Source organism: Nicotiana sylvestris, chromosome 7 (genome assembly GCF_000393655.2).
Source record: "Nicotiana sylvestris chromosome 7, ASM39365v2, whole genome shotgun sequence".
Taxonomy (NCBI): Eukaryota; Viridiplantae; Streptophyta; class Magnoliopsida; order Solanales; family Solanaceae; genus Nicotiana; species Nicotiana sylvestris.
This window is the reverse complement of record NC_091063.1, coordinates 76,341,350-76,357,766: the sequence shown is the minus strand read 5'-3', so window position 1 is coordinate 76,357,766 and position 16,417 is coordinate 76,341,350. Positions and strand designations below refer to the sequence as shown.

General features: G+C 37.7%; 1 non-coding gene across 1 annotated transcript; it reads right to left on the bottom strand.

Annotated features, from left to right (window-relative positions):
- Nucleotides 1-1,844: 1,844 nt before the first annotated feature.
- On the bottom strand, nt 1,845-1,951 carry LOC138874308 (small nucleolar RNA R71). The gene has a single exon (XR_011401347.1). It is a non-coding gene; the product is annotated as a small nucleolar RNA R71 (small nucleolar RNA).
- Nucleotides 1,952-16,417: the final 14,466 nt, after the last annotated feature.

Sequence of the window (16,417 nt, the reverse complement as noted above, 5' to 3'; positions counted from 1 at the left end):
TGAAATACTTAAGGAAAAACCGGATTTTCAACAATTAGCTCAAGTACGCACTCGTCACCTCACATACAGGGAATTTCAATTATCAAATATAGCACATCCTAAGGGGAAAGGTCCCCCACACAAAGTTAGACAAGCCAGTTACCTCGAACCGGTACAAAAATCGCTAAGAAACAATGCCCTTGCCATGAGTATCCGACTCCTAGTGGCCCAAATCTATTCAAACCAATTACATATTGTAAATAATATCGCAAGTAACTAGTTCCACTATTAAAATTAAAGCTAAGGCGCGAAAATAGGTAAAATGACCAAAATGCCCCTCAGGCCAACATCTCAGAATCGAATAAAATTTACATTTCCAGAAACCTCATACTCTCACGAGTCTAACCATACCAAATTTATCCAATTCCGACACCATTTGGTCCTTCAAATCTTCATTTTATATTTTTGAAAGATTCCACAATTTTCTTCCCAAATTCTATCTCAAATCACTAATTAAATGATGAATTCAATGGTGTATTCATGTATTCTAACCAAATCTGTGTTAGAATCACTTACCCCGATGAATTTCTTGAAAAACCTTCGAAAAATCGCCAAAATCCGAGCTCTATAGGTCAAAATATCAAATAAAAACCCAAAACCTCGTATTTATAGAGTACCCCTCGGATTCCGACAGTGCTGACCGCACAAAAATGACCGCGGTCCGCGCCCAGGGAGTGCTGACCGCACAAAAATGGTCGCGGCCGCGCAGCAATTTGACTGCAGTGACAGGCTTCACTAATTAGGCCGTAACTTTCCCTACAAATGTCCAAATCCCTATTATAATATGTTTTTGAAAACTAGATTCAAAGCTCTACAACTTTCGTTTTTAATCACCTCAAATTTCCGTGTTGATCAAAAGATATGAGCTTCTGTAGTAGAACCAGCAGCCTGGAGATCTTCCCGGGCGCAGCCACGCGCCCAGCGCGATAAGGAGCGCGGTCCGCGTCTCCACTGCTGCCACCTCCGTTTTTCTAAGTTTCGGGGTGTCCGTACTTGCTCAAAACTCACCCGAAACACACCCGAGGCCCCTCGGACCTCAACCAAAAGCACCAACGCATCCTAAAACATTATGCAAACTTGCTCCAATCATCAAAACACCTCGACTAACACTAAAATCATCGAATTACATCAACTTCAAGCCTAAGTTCTTTTAAAAACTTCAAAACACACATTCGATCAAAAACCCGACCAAAACATGTCCGAATGACTTGAAATTTTGCACGCATATCCTAAATCATATAACGAAACTACAGCAACTTCTGGAATTCCGTTCCGACCCTTGGATCAAAATTTAACCTATCAACCGGAATTTGTCAAAATACTAACTTTCGGCATTTCTAGCCTAAATGAGCTACGGACTTCCAAAATATATTCCGAACATGCTCCCAACCCCGAAATCACCTAACGGAGCTAACGGAACCATCAGATTTCCATTTCGAGGCCATCTTCACACTGTTCCGATTACGGACCATTTTTCAACACTTAAGCTCTTATTTAGGGACTAAGTGTCCCAAAACACTCCGAATCCCAACACCGTACGTCCCGGCAAACCAGAATAGCAGAAATGAACTTAGGAGAAGTAGTTAATGGGGAGACGGGGCATAAATTCCAAAGACGACCGGCTGGATCGTCACAGCTAAGTACAATGGGGTACCTACTGAAGCTATCAAGTTAGGCTATTTTCGTTTTCTTTAAAAGGAGATGCCAAGACTTGGTTGCGAAGTTTGCCTCAAGGGTCCATTACGACATGGGACCAGATGACTTAGAAATTTTTAAACAAATATTTTTCCCCTGCTAAATCAACAAAGTTAAGACAAGACATATCTAATTTCTTGCAGACTGACACTGAGTCAGTTTATCAAGCTTGGGAAAGATTAAAAGTAATGTTAAGAAAATGCCCACACCATGACATTCCTAAACATATGCAATTGTACATTTTCTATCACGGGCTAAAACCCTCTGTTAGAAATGTGATAGATGCAGCTGCAGGAGGGTTCTGTAATGGGAAAAACTACAGAGGAAGCATTGCAGCTGTTGAATGAAATTTCTTAGAACGTTATCCAATGGCTATCTGAGCGTGTAATCATTAAAAAGGCTGCTACGGTAAATCAGGTTGATGCTTTAAATACACTAACACAACAGATTGTTTCTTTGGCACAAAAGTTTGAATCTTTTCAGGTGAATACACAACAATCAACTCAATCTAAGGCTTGTGACATGTGCGGAGGAAACCACCAGAACCATGAATGTCAAGCAACCAATCAAACGAATGAACTGGTTAATGTCATCGGTTACAAGCCATATCCTTTTGGAAGTCCAATGGCACAATAGCTTCCAGGATTTCAGTGGAGTAACCCAAATGGTGCATAAAACTTTCAAAACTTCCAGAAACAACAGGTACAAGGTCTGCGGGGATACCGGAGTCAAAATCGTGGGCAACCGAGTTACGACCTTATCAGCAAGCAGGACCATATCAATAAGCAGGGTCATACCAACAGAGGCCCCAACAAGCTCATCCAAGTCTTGATGACCTTTTGTACAAGTATATTAAGGTCACTGATAAAAAGATGGAAAGCCAAAATTCATCCCTCAAAAATCTGGAAATTCAGTTCAGCCAATTGGCAGCTCTTGTGTCAGAAAAGATTCAGGGTCCTTTACTAAGCAATACAGAGAAAAATCCAAAGGAGCACCTTAAGGCCATCACTTTACGGTCAGGTAAGGAACTAGATGAACCTTATGCAGACAGACAAGAAAAGAACCTGACAGAATAACAGGTGGACAAGGGTAAGAATTTTGAAAAACCACCTAAACTATCAAAGGAGAAAGAAATAAAGAATAAGAAAGAAAAAAATTCTGAAAAAATGGCTGCCCCGCCTGTGACAATTCCTTTTCCACAAAAACTGAAACGAGAAAAGCTTGATGGTCAATTTGCAAAATTTTTGGAAATCTTAAAACAGATTCATATTAATATTCTTTTACTGATGATTTGTTGCAAATGCCTTCATATGCCAAATTTTTAAAAGAAATTTTGTCAAGTAAAAGAAAATTGGAAGAAGTTTTTATGGTAATGCTTACTGAAAAATGCAGTGCTATACTTCAAAATAAGCTACCACAAAACTTGGTGATCCTGGCAGTTTTACCATTCCATGCACTTTGGGAGGTGTATATTTTGAAAAAGCACTTTGCGATTCTAGAGCTTCAATAAATTTGTTGTCATTTTCTATTTTTAGAAAATTGGATCTTGGTGAAATGAAGGACATAGGTGTTTCTCTTCAGTTTGCAGATCAAAGTACTAAGAAACCTAAGGGAATAATTGAAAACGTGATTGTAAGAGTATATAAGTTTATTTTCCCTGTAGATTTTATAGTTCTTGAAAAGAAAGAATGTCCTGATGAACCGATAATTTTGGGTAGACCATTTCTTGCTACAGGAAGAGCAATCATAGATGTTCATCAAGGGCAATTAATCTTGAGAGTTGATGAAGAAAGAGTCATTTTTGATATGCAAAAGATACTAAGATTTTCAGGAGATGAGGCATCATCATCATACTTTTATATTGACATGATTAGTGATCTTGCGGATGAATTCAAAGATGATCAATTAATTTCAGATTCAAGGGAAAAATGTTTGACCAAATCAGGCACCGCACAAGATGATGATCCCACAATTTAGGAGAGAAGCTGAAATACTGGAAAAAGATTCAGAGGATAAGGAGATGCAATCAGAAGATGTTCAACCAAAAATTGAACTCAAAATTCTTCCCTCTCATTTAAAGTATATTTATCTTGAGCAAGAACTATTTCTAGTAATTATTTCATCATCTTTGACTGTAGAACAAGAAGAAAGACTAATTCAAGTCTTAAAAGCATACAAAGGAGCTTTAGGGTGGACTGTAGAGGATATCAAAGGGATTAGTCCAGCAATTTTTACACATAGAATCCTCATGGAAGATAACTACAAGCCAATAATCCAACCCCAAAGGAGATTGAATCCTACAATGCAGGAAGTGGTGAAAAAGGAGATGGTCAAGCTTCTAGCGGCAAGTATTATTTACCCAATTTCAGATAGCCCTTTGGTAAGTCCAGTTCAGGTAGTACCAAAGAAAGGAGGTATGACAGCTATAAAGAATGAAAATAATGAACTCATACCTACGAGGACTGTTATAGGATGGAGAGTTTGTATTGATTATAAACGCCTCAATGATGCTACCAGAAAAGATTATTTTCCTTTACCATTTATTGATCAAATGTTATAAAGAATTGCAGGATATAGTTTTTACTGTTTTCTTGGTGGCTATTCAGGGTATAACCAAATACCAATTGCACCCGAAGATCACGATAAGACAACTTTCACATGTCCTCATGGAACATATACTTATAGGAGAATGCCATTTGGTCTGTGCAACGCCCCTGCTATATTTCAGCGTTGCATGTCAGCAATTTTTTCTGACATGACTGATAAATTTCTTGAAATTTTTATGGATGATTTCACACTCTTTGACAAAACATTTGAAGATTGTCTTTACCACTTGACTTTAGTTCTTAAGAGATATGAAGAGACAAACTTGATTCTGAATTGGGAAAAATGTCATTTTATGGTTACAGAGGGAATTGTTTTAGGACATAAAATCACTGCTAATGGGATAGAAGTTGATAAGGCTAAAATTAATCTTATAGCAGGATTACCCCCTCCCACAAATGTTAAAGGTATTAGAAGCTTTCTAGGTCATGCAGGTTTTTACAGGCGGTTCATAACGGATTTTTCAAAGATTTCAAAACCTCTGACTAACCTCTTGATGAAAGATGTTAAGTTTGATTTTTCAGGTGATTGTATGATAGCGTTTGACACCCTTAAGGAGAAATTATCAACTGCCCCTATAGTTGTGTCCCCTGATTGGAGTCAACCTTTTGAGGTTATGTGTGATGCTAGTGATACGGCAATTGGAGCTGTTTTAGGCCAAAGAAAGGATAAGATTTTTTGTCCCATTTACTATGCCAGTAGAACACTAAATGAAACTCAACTAAATTATGCCACAACAGAAAAAGAGTTACTGGCAGTAGTATTTGCATTTGATAAATTTTGTTCTTATTTGATAGGAACAAAGGTGACTGTTTTTACTGACCGTGCAGCTTTAAAATACCTCTTAGCCAAAAAAGATGCTCGATCTAGATTGTTAAGATGAATTTTACTTCTGCAAGAATTTGACCTTGAGATAAAAGATAAAAAAGGAACAGAGAATCAGGTAGCTGACCATTTGTCTAGACTAGAAGACCCTTCCCTTGAGTTCAGCGAGATAAAAGAAGAATTTCCTGATGAGCACATTTTTTCAGTTGACTATGTTGTGACTCAACCACCCTGGTTCGCAGATATTGCTAACTACTTGGTTGGAAGATGGACACCCCAAGATCTCTCTTACCAGCAGAGGTAAAAGCTTATTTCTTATGCTAAGTATTATTTGTGGAATGAACCTTACTTGTTCAAAATTTGTGCAGATAATATCATCAGGAGGTGTGTACCTGAAGAAGAGATGACCCAAATTTTGTATCACTCCCATGATGGAGCAATTGGAGGTCATTATGCTGCAAACCGTACGACATTTAAAGTATTGGAGGCCATATTTTTCTGGCCAACACTCTTCAAAGATGCCCGAGCATATGTTGCACAATGTGACAGGTGTCAGAAAACAGGTAATATCACTAAGAGAAATGAGATGCCATTACAATCAATACAAGTATGTGAAATATTTGATGTCTGGGAAATAGATTTCATGGGTCCTTTTCCTTCTTCTCATTCATTTGAATATATCCTTGTGGCTGTGGATTATGTATCAAGATGGGTTGAGGCCATCCCCACAAGGAAGAATGATGCTCATACAATGTGTAGTTTTCTTAGAAAAAATATTTTTACTAGATTTGGCACACCTCGAGTCATCATTAATGATCAAGGGACTTATTTCACGAATAGGCAATTTTTTGATTTGCTATCAAAATATGGTGTGACTCATAAAACTTGAACACCATATCATGCTCAAACACAGGGGCAAGTTGAAGTTTCTAATCGCGAGTTAAAAAGAATTCTTGAAAAAACGGTTGGAATTTCAAGAAAAGACTGGTCTTTAAAATTAGATGATGCATTATAGGCATACCGAACGGTGTTCAAAACGCCAATTGTAACATCCCCATATAAATTAGTCTTTGGAAAGGCTTGCCATTTTCCAGTTGAATTAGAACACAAAGCTTTTTGGGCGCTGAAAGCATTAAACTTTGAATTAAACTCTGTTGGTAAAAAAAGATTTTTTCAGGTTAATGAATTGGAAGAACTGAGGTTGGAAGCTTATGAAAATGCCAGAATATTCAAAGAAAAAAATAAAAATATGGCATGACAATTTGATCCGACAAAAAAGTTTCAAAATTGGAGATCAAGTACTTCTTTATAATAGCAGGCTGAGGCTATTTCTAGGGAAATTAAAATCCAGGTGGACAGGTCCTTATAATGTTACAGATGTTACTCCATATGGGGCAATTGAAATTCAACATATCAATGGAGGAGACAAATTTAAGGTAAATGATCACAGGTTAAAGTTGTATTTTGGAGGTCGTTTTGAGCAACAACCATCGATAACCTTGATAGCCTAATACATTCCATTGTTAATAAGTCGAGCTGACGATGTTAAACTCAGAACTACAATTTCCTTACCCTTAGCCATTGAGGGTGAAGCAATGGAGCCTCATAAGCCCAATATAATGAATAAATGCTTAACCAATTGATCTGGTTAATATCCAGATTATTGTACAACCGAGACATCCCATGCAGGCCTCTACAAAAACAGAGCCATCTATATAGGAGTAATTCCATGGTGGTCGGTATGCCTACGTTACTGGTTGGTTAACCATCTAATTGTGTTAATTAATTATTGGCTCAGGTAAATTTTCTGGTTTATATCAAAGCCTGGACCCCATGACTGATAAGGTCTAAAAGCTAGTCCAGTCTATTACACATAGAATATGTATGGTCATAGTTTCTTTCAAGCTTTCTTCTGTGACTGTAAATTTGAAAGCTAAAAAGATTTTTAATTTATTTTTTCAAAAATTTCTTTAGTACTTTATGTATTTATATATATATATATATTCTATAATGTCATAATAAATTTTTTTTTCTTAAATAATTGTGTTGTTGTAGGATTTTAATTAGTAAAATAAATTCTTTCTATTGTGCCCAAATATTAAGTTTTTTTTTCATTATCATATCAGTTCCATGCCTATGACTTTAATTTTGTGAAGGAAAAACTAGCATCTCCAACTCACAAAATCAAGGGAATTGAGAAAAGTTATCATCACAAGAAGGTATATTCAATAATTTTTCTAGAACTTGCTCTAAATGTTCTTCGAGGCGAAATAATGGATGACACTGATTCTTGAAAAATGAAATTAGGCTTTCTTTGATATACCTTTTAGCCTCTTTTAGTTTATTCTCTCCAAAAAAAGTTTTTATCTCTTAGAACCTATCTTTGAGCCTTTATCCTATTTTTTTTTAAAAACACCATGGTCTATAACCCCTCAAAAAGAAAAAAAAAAGAAAAAAGAGATGTATATTACGATTATAGTTATTACTTCTTCCAGCCATGATAAGTAATGTTTGTTAGAAAAAGAAAGGAAAGATTGTGCAAGCACGATACAGAAAAGAAAAAAAGGGAAAGAGAGAAAGATATAATATATAAGTGTGTGTATATTCTTATATCTCTTTATGTTGATGAAAGCATATATACAAAAAAAAGTTACTGAAAAATAAATGGAATAATTAGTATCAAGGAACATTTGCTCCAAGTTGGAAGAAGAAAAGTCACTACAAAAATATCTTTATCCTACCAGCCGAAGCCTGACATTATAAGCCAAGAAAAAGTCCTAAATAGATTTCAAAAATCAGTGTTGAATCTACATTAGTGGAGATTAACATGAAGAGCAAGCCTATAGACGAACAATTGTGATATTCAAGACTTGTGATCATAAAGTTATCAATTCCGAAAGATTCAAGAGGAAAAGAATGCAAATTTTATTTTTTCAAAAGTAAAATTAGAAGCAAGGTAAAAGATTTGGTGAAGCTTAAAAGATTAATCATTTGGCATGATGAAGAAAGTTATTTTGAATAAATTTTCTATCCTACAAAGACCAAATGTTTTGAAGAAAATGTTACAAAAAAAAATTATCAATAGAAATGTTTTTCCTCGAGGACGAGCAAAGATTCAAGTGTGGGAGAATTTGATGGATGTAATTTATTCATATATTTTTATATGTAAATATTAAATATTTTAAATAAAACATGAATAAATATATCATGTTCTCCCATATTATCTAATATACTTTGCAAGAGGAAGAGCGTATGAAAATCGAAGAAAAGAAGCAAAAAAAGTGGGAATTGAGTAGTCAACTAGGAATGAAGAAGCAAATGGACTAAAGCACCATAGTTGCAACGATAACAATTGAGAATCATGAAGGAAATCACATAGTTGCAACTAGAGAACAATAGTTGAAACTATAACCTTTCTCTGCAAAAGAAAGAAATTGATAAGGCGGTAGTTGCAACTACAATTTCCATAGTTACAACTATGGAGAATCTTAGGCAAAAAAACTCTATAAATAGAGAGTGAATGTTGGAAAGAAGACATAGAGTCTTACGGGAAAGAACTATTCTTTGGTCTCTCTTTTCTTTAGTATTTTCTACTAGTTGTCTTTCTTTTAGAATAATAATATTTCTTCATAAGTTCTTTGTTCCTAAATTAATTTTTTCTTACTTCATAATGGAGTAATCTTTTTTGTTGGGATAGTTGATGAAGATTGATATATATATATATATATATATATATATATATATATATATATATATATATATTATAATACTACCTTAGTTTTAATACATTCTTGGTTTGGAACTTTCTGTTTATATTTTATGTTATGCTATAATAATAGTTTTTAACTAATCATTGTTATCACTTTTATATATTTTATCTTTAAGTTACTCTTATATTAATTTTGTAATTCTCACGAAGCAAAATTAATATATAGTAACTATTGAATAAAATAGTGAAGTGAGAGTAATTATTAGTAAGCTATTATTAAAAGTCTGTAATCTTGCTTACCTCAATTTTAATTCTCACGGAGGAATTGTAGTCGCAGGAGTATTGATTTAGTAAAAATATTCTCACAAAGTTTTTACTATCTTTAGCACAATTCAGACCAGAAGATATTTCGATTTAATCGTCAACAGTTTTAACTCAATTAATTACATAACCTCACAGAGCGTTATTAGTTGATTAATTCTTGGTGAAATTAGATATAATTGTATTAGCAATAAGCAATTATCCTTTAGAGAAATACATGTAGAAAGTGAGATTTTATTATAATATATTATCAAGTGAATTCAACGATTCCCAACTCTTTTAAATCACAAATCTTTCGAAAGTTGTATAATTTTGTTAAGTATTTAACGAGTTTTAATTTCACAAACTTTTCATCAATCTGATTCTCTCAAATAGTAGTTGAAATATTAAAAGTCTGTAGCATAGATGTTCCTATCTCTGTGGGACGATATCATAAACTATACTAAAATTTAACAAAGCACGAGCAGGAAAATCCTATACACATTGGCCTGTCAGCCATAAAGGTAGGCGGTAACCACATCCATTAAATGCATGTCAAGCTTTTCATGAACATCAAAACTAATGAGATAACAGAACATTATAACATCCATAATGGGTGAATATGTCTCTCCATAATCGATACCAGGCCTTTATAAAAATCCTTGTGCAACAAGGCGTGCCTTATATCTTTGTACCTCATTTTTCTCATTCCTCTTGCGTACAAAGACCCATTTATAGCCAACAGGCTTAACACCATTAGGTGTTTGGACTACAGGCCCAAACACTTCACGTTTTGCAAGTGAATTCAACTTTGATTGGATTGCTTCTTGCCATTTTGGCCAATCAAGTCTTTGTCGACATTCTCCAACAGATTGAGGTTCAAGATCCTCACTTTCTTGCATAATTCTAGATGCAACATTATATGTAAAGACATAATCTACCATTATATCCAATCGATTCAAATTTGTCTCAATATCGATTGGATTTATTGATAGTTTCTTATTTTCTTGAGTCTCAGCCTTAGTGATTTCCTTATGAATCTCAGGATTGGTTAAATCGTGGATTTCTTCATGAGACTCTTTCGTAGTGTCATCTTGATCATTTGTTTTCCTTTTTCTAGGATTTCGATCCTTAGAACCTAATGGTCTGCCACATTTTAGGCGTGATTTTGACTCATTAGCTACGATACTAGAAGATTGTCCAACAGGGACATCAATACGGATTGGAACATTCTCTGTAGGGATATGTGATTTTGTTATCCTTTTCAGATCCATAGATGCATCTGGCATTTGATTTGCTATTTTTTGCAAATGAATAATCTTTTGCACCTCTTTTTCACAAATAGAGAACGTGGAACAAGATGAGATAATGATAGATTTTTTCATAAATTTTCCCGTTTGGTTTCACCAATTTCTCCCCTTATTTTGGAAAAAATGCCCCATCGAATCGACAATCTGTAAATCGAGCAATGAACAAATCTCCCGTTAATGTTTCGAGGTAGCGAATAATGGAGGGCGATTCAAACCCAACATATATTTCTAACCTTCTTTGGGGACCCATTTTGGTGCGATATGGCGGTGCTACAGGCACATATATTGCGGATCCAAAATTTTTTAAATGGAATATATTAGGTTCATGACCCAATACTAATTGCAACGAGAAATATTTATGATAATTTGTCGGTCTGAGATGAATTAGCATTGCTGCATGCAAAATGGCATGACCCCAAACTGAAGTGGGTAATCTCGTTTTCATGAGTAACAGTCTTGCTGTCAACTGCAGACGTTTAATCAAAGACTCTGCACAGCCATTTTGAGTGTGAAGATGAGCTACATGATGTTCCACTTATCCCAATCGATAAGCAGTAATCATTAAATGCTTGGGATGAAAACTCAGTAGCATTATCAAGTTTAATAGACTTAATTGGATTATCATGAAATTGTGCCCGTAATCGGATTATTTGTGCCATTAATTTTGTAAATGCGAGATTGCGAGGTGATAATAGGCACATATGAGACCATCTAGAAGATGTATCTATTAAGACTATAAAATATCTAAACGACCCACTAGGTGGTTGAATAGGTCGACAAATGTCCCCTTGTATACTTTCCAAAAACGCAGTGGACTCAATCTCAACCTTTGTTGGTGGTCTAATAATTAACTTGCCTTGATAACAAGAAGTGCACGAAAATTTGTTATTTAAAAGAATCTTTAAATTCTTTAGTGGATTCCCTTTTGAGTTTTCCATAATTCGTCTCATCATAATTGATCTAGAATGTCCCAATCGATCATGCCAAAGTACAAAAGTATTGGAATCAGTAACCTTTTGGTTTACAATAGAATGTGCCTCAATTGCATTAATTCTTGTCCAATACATGCCACAAAATAAAGATGAAAATTTCTCAATAATGTTTTTCTGGCCAAAGACATTCCTGGTAATGATTAGATATTCAAGATTATTCTCATCTATTGTCTCAATATGGTATCCATTTCGGCGGATATCTTTCAAACTCAACAAATTCCTCTTGGACTTGGAGGAGAACATTGCATTCTCTATGATAAGTATTGTTCCCCTGGGCAGAGTTATAGAAGCTCTTCCAAAGCCTTCAATTAGATTTGTCACGACCCGGATTTCCTACCCTCGGGAGTCGTGATGGCGCCTACTAATGAGAGCTAGGCAAGCCAATCCTTAACTGCTTACTTCATTAACAATTTCTTCTTTTAACAATTATCAGTGATAGCATGAAAGCAACGGAATTAAATAAATATGCGAAAGACTTAAATTTAAAGAAACTGAACGACAATGCGGAAATCAACTTATGCCTCTACCCAAGAACTGGTGTCACATCACCCACGAACTTCTAAGAATACTAAATACAGTCATTTGAAGAAAATATAAATTGTTTGTCTCGGATACATGAGATAACAGACTGAAATAGAAGATAGAGGAGACGCCGGGCCTGCGGACGCCTACAAGGCTACCTTGGTGCCTTACTGGACTGAAGGCTGGCTCCCGCGCTACTGCTGTTGTCCAGGACCTGGATCTGTGCAAAAGAGCACAGAATGTAGTATCAGCACAACCAACCCCATGTGCTGGTAAGTGTCCAGTCTAACCCTTGCGAAGTAGTGATGAGGCTAGGACCAGACTCCAAATAAGCCTGTACAGTTCATATATATATACACATACAGCGGAAAAGAGATACAGAAATAATCAGTTAATGGGGGAGGGGGAAACATGTTGTGGGGAGTTAACAGTTTCAAATAGAAATCCTCAATAACAGAAAGAAGCAACAAAGTCAGAATATCAACAAGAATCAAAAGTCAACAATTTGCACGGCATCACCCTTCGTGCTTTACACTCTTTCCTCACAATAGCAAACAATGCACGACATTACCCTTCGTGTTTTATGCTCTTCCTCACCCAAACAGCAATCACAAGGCAAATAGGGTAAGGGAATCTATAACCTCGAAGTAAATCAAATAACAACAAGTAATGAAAGGAACAACATAACTCGGATATCAACAAAGAATCAGATATCAACAAATGCACGGCATCACCCTTCGTGCTTTTACTCTCGTCCTCACCAAAGCAATCATATAATAAAAATATACACGGCATCACCCTTCGTGCTTTTACTCTTTTTCCTCACCATATAATCAATAGAATCGGCACAGAATGGTACATCGTGCGGCACAACATCACCCTTCGTGCTTTACACTCTTTCCTCACAATAGCAAACAATGCACGACATCTCCCTTCGTGCTTTTACTCTCGTCCTCACCAAAACAATACACGACATCACCCTTCGTGCTTTACGCTCTTCCTCACCCAAACAACAATCACAAACAAGGGGCAAGGGAGTAGACAAATAATGATAGAAATCCCGGCAAGGGAATAATATTAAACAGCTAAATCCCGGCAAGGGAGCACAATTAAACAGTTAAAACCCGGCAAGGGAACAATATCAATAATCTCAGCACCCCGACAAGGGAGATATTCAACAAAGCAACAAATATCCCGGCAAGGGATCAATTCAATAATTCTTTCTCTTTCTTTCACTTTTACTTCTTATCTCACTTTACCACCTGAGCCAACGCTCCAAGGGGTTCAATCATTTCATATACTTTCACACTTTATAGTATAACTCGAGCCAATGCTCCTCGAAGTTCAAAGTCACAATTTCCTTCACAAGATTTTCACAACATATAGAAATCATCATTTAGGGCATGAAAGATTCAATAGAAATCAGAATATCCGCAACATAAAGACTCACGGTCATGCTAGACACCAACGTATAGATACTCGTCACCATGCCTATACGTCGCACTCGACAATTAACACGTAGCAAATAAGACTCAACTCCTAATCCCTCAAGCTAGGGTTAGACCAAACACTTACCTCGATGCGAAGAACACAATTTAAGCCTCAATTACCGCTTTACCTCTTGATTCCACCACCAATCCGCTCGAATCTAGTCACAAGTTACTTAATTACATCAATAAGTGCTAAATGAATCAACCTCAATGCATGAAAATGAGTTTTCTAAGGTTTTACCCAAAAAGTCAAAAAATGCCCCGGACCCAAGTGGTTGAAACTCGAGGTTCGGACCAAAACCCGTTTACCCATTCCCCTACGAATCCAAATATATAATTTGTTTTGAAATCGGACCTCAAATTGAGGTCCAAATCCCCAATTTTAGAAAAAACCTAGGTTCTACCCAAAACACCCAATTTCCCCATGAAAATCTTTTATTTGAAGTTGAAATCATGTTAAAAGATGTTAAGAATTGAAGAAAATGAGTTAGAAATCACTTACCAATCGTTTTGGAGAAGAAAAGTTATTTGGAAAATCGCCTCTTATGTTTGGGGTTTTTGAAAAGTGTAAAATAACTGAAATTCACATGTATTTATACCCCTCTGAAGTGCCCACCGCGGATCGCGCAAGAAGGACTGCGGCCGCACAGGCTTCCTGAAGACCTGCGGATCACTGCCCCGTGCGGACCACACCAAGCCGACCGCGACCGCACAGTACCCATCGCGGACCGCGCAAAGGCAACCGCGGCCGCGCTGGCCCCTCCGCGGCCGCACACGATTCCTCGCGGGCCGCGCAAGAGGGTTCAGAGGCCTACAATATTTTCTTGAACCTACAACATCTAATCTTTCAAGCCTACAACATCCCGGAACCTACTCGGAACCCGAGCCCTCGAAGCTCTAACCCAAGTATGCACACTCCCTCAAAAACACCCTACGAACATATTCATGTGATCAAATCATCAATATAACATCATGAACATCGAATTAAGCCTCAAGATCAATGAAATTTCTCAGATTTCCTTTTAAACATCAAATTCCCAATTAGAGCCCAGATCCTGTCAAATGACATCCGTTTTTAACCAAACTTTACAGGAGTGATTCAAAACATATATAAGACTTGTACCGAGCGCCGAAACCAAAATACGGGCCCGATACCATTACTTTCACATCGAATTTCATTTCAATTTTCTTTAAATATTTTCAAAAAATAATTTCACTTAAAAATTCATAACTCGGGCTTGGGGCCTCAGAATTCGATTTCGGGCATACGCCCACGCCCCATATTTTCCTACGGACCCATGAGTCTGGGTCTGTTTGCCCAAAATATTGACCGGAGTCAAACTTATTCATTTCGAGATTAAAACTTGGCAATTTTCACAAGATTTCACATTTAAGCTTTCCGGCTATGCGTCCGGACTGCGCACATAGATCGAGGCGACTCTAAATGAGGTTTTCAGGGCCTCAAAGACACAGATTTTGCTTAGAAACAGGTGATGATCCAAACCGTTCGTCCTCGAACGGACAGAAGGAGGAAGTACCTGAGTCAGGGAAAAGATGGGGATAACGGTCCCGCATATCGGACTCGGACTCCCATGTCGATGCCTCAGGAGGCTGACCTCTCCACTGAACGCGAACCGAAGGAAAACTCTTCGACCTCAGTTGGCGAATCTACCGGCCTACAATAGCTACCGGCTCCTCCTCATAGGATAAGTCCTTGTCCAACTAGACAGTGCTGAAATCTAACACGTAGGATGAATCACCGTGATATTTCCGAAGCATAGACACATAGAACACTGGATGCACGACTGATAAGCTCGGCGGCAATGCAAGTCTATAAGCCACCTCTCCCACTCGATGAAGAATCTCAAATGGACCAATGAGCCTAGGGCTAAGCTTGCCCTTCTTCCCAAATCTCATCATGCCCTTCATAGGCGACACCCGGAGCAATACCCGCTCACCAACCATGAAAGCCACATCTCGAACCTTACGATCTGCAAAGCTCTTTTGCCTGGATGAGCTGTACGAAGCCTATCCTGAATGATCCTGACCTTATCCAAGGCCTCGTGTACCAGATCCGTACCCAACAACCGAACCTCCCCCGGCTCAAACCATCCAACGGGAGTTCGACATCGCCTACCATACAAAGCCCCGTAAGGAGCCATCTGGATACTCGACTGGTAGCTGTTGTTGTAGGCGAACTCTGTTAAAGGCAAAAACTGATCCCACGAACCTCCAAAGTCAATGACACAAGCTCGGAGCATATCATCCAATATCTGAATAGTCCGCTCGGACTGCCCGTCCGTTTGAGGATGAAAGGCTGTACTCAACTCAACCTGGGTGCCTAACTCTCGCTGAACTGCTTTCCAGAAACGCGAGGTAAACTGCGTACCTCGGTCTGAAATGATAGATACCGGCACACCATGAAGGTGAACAATCTCCCGGATATAGATCTCAGCTAACCTCTCGGATGAATATGAGACTGCCACAAGAATGAAATGCGCTAACTTGGTCAACCTATCAACAATGACCCAAACTGCGTCGAACTTCCTCCGAGTCTGCGGGAGCCCAACAACGAAGTCCATAGTGATCCGCTCCCACTTCCACTCGGGAAGCTCAATCCTATGAAATAAACCACCAGGCCGTTAATGCTCGTACTTAACCTGCTGACAATTCAAACACCGAGCCACATAGGCAACAATATCCTTCTTCATTCTATGCCACCAATAATGCTGCCGCAAGTCCTGATACATCTTCGCGGCGCCCGGATGAATAGAGTACCGGGAACTATGGGCCTCCGCTAAGATCAACTCTCGAAGCCCATCCACATTAGGCACACAAACTCGACCCTGCAATCTCAAAACTCCATCATTACCTAAGGTAATCTACTTGGCAGCTCCACGCTGCACCGTGTCTCTAAGGACACACAAATAA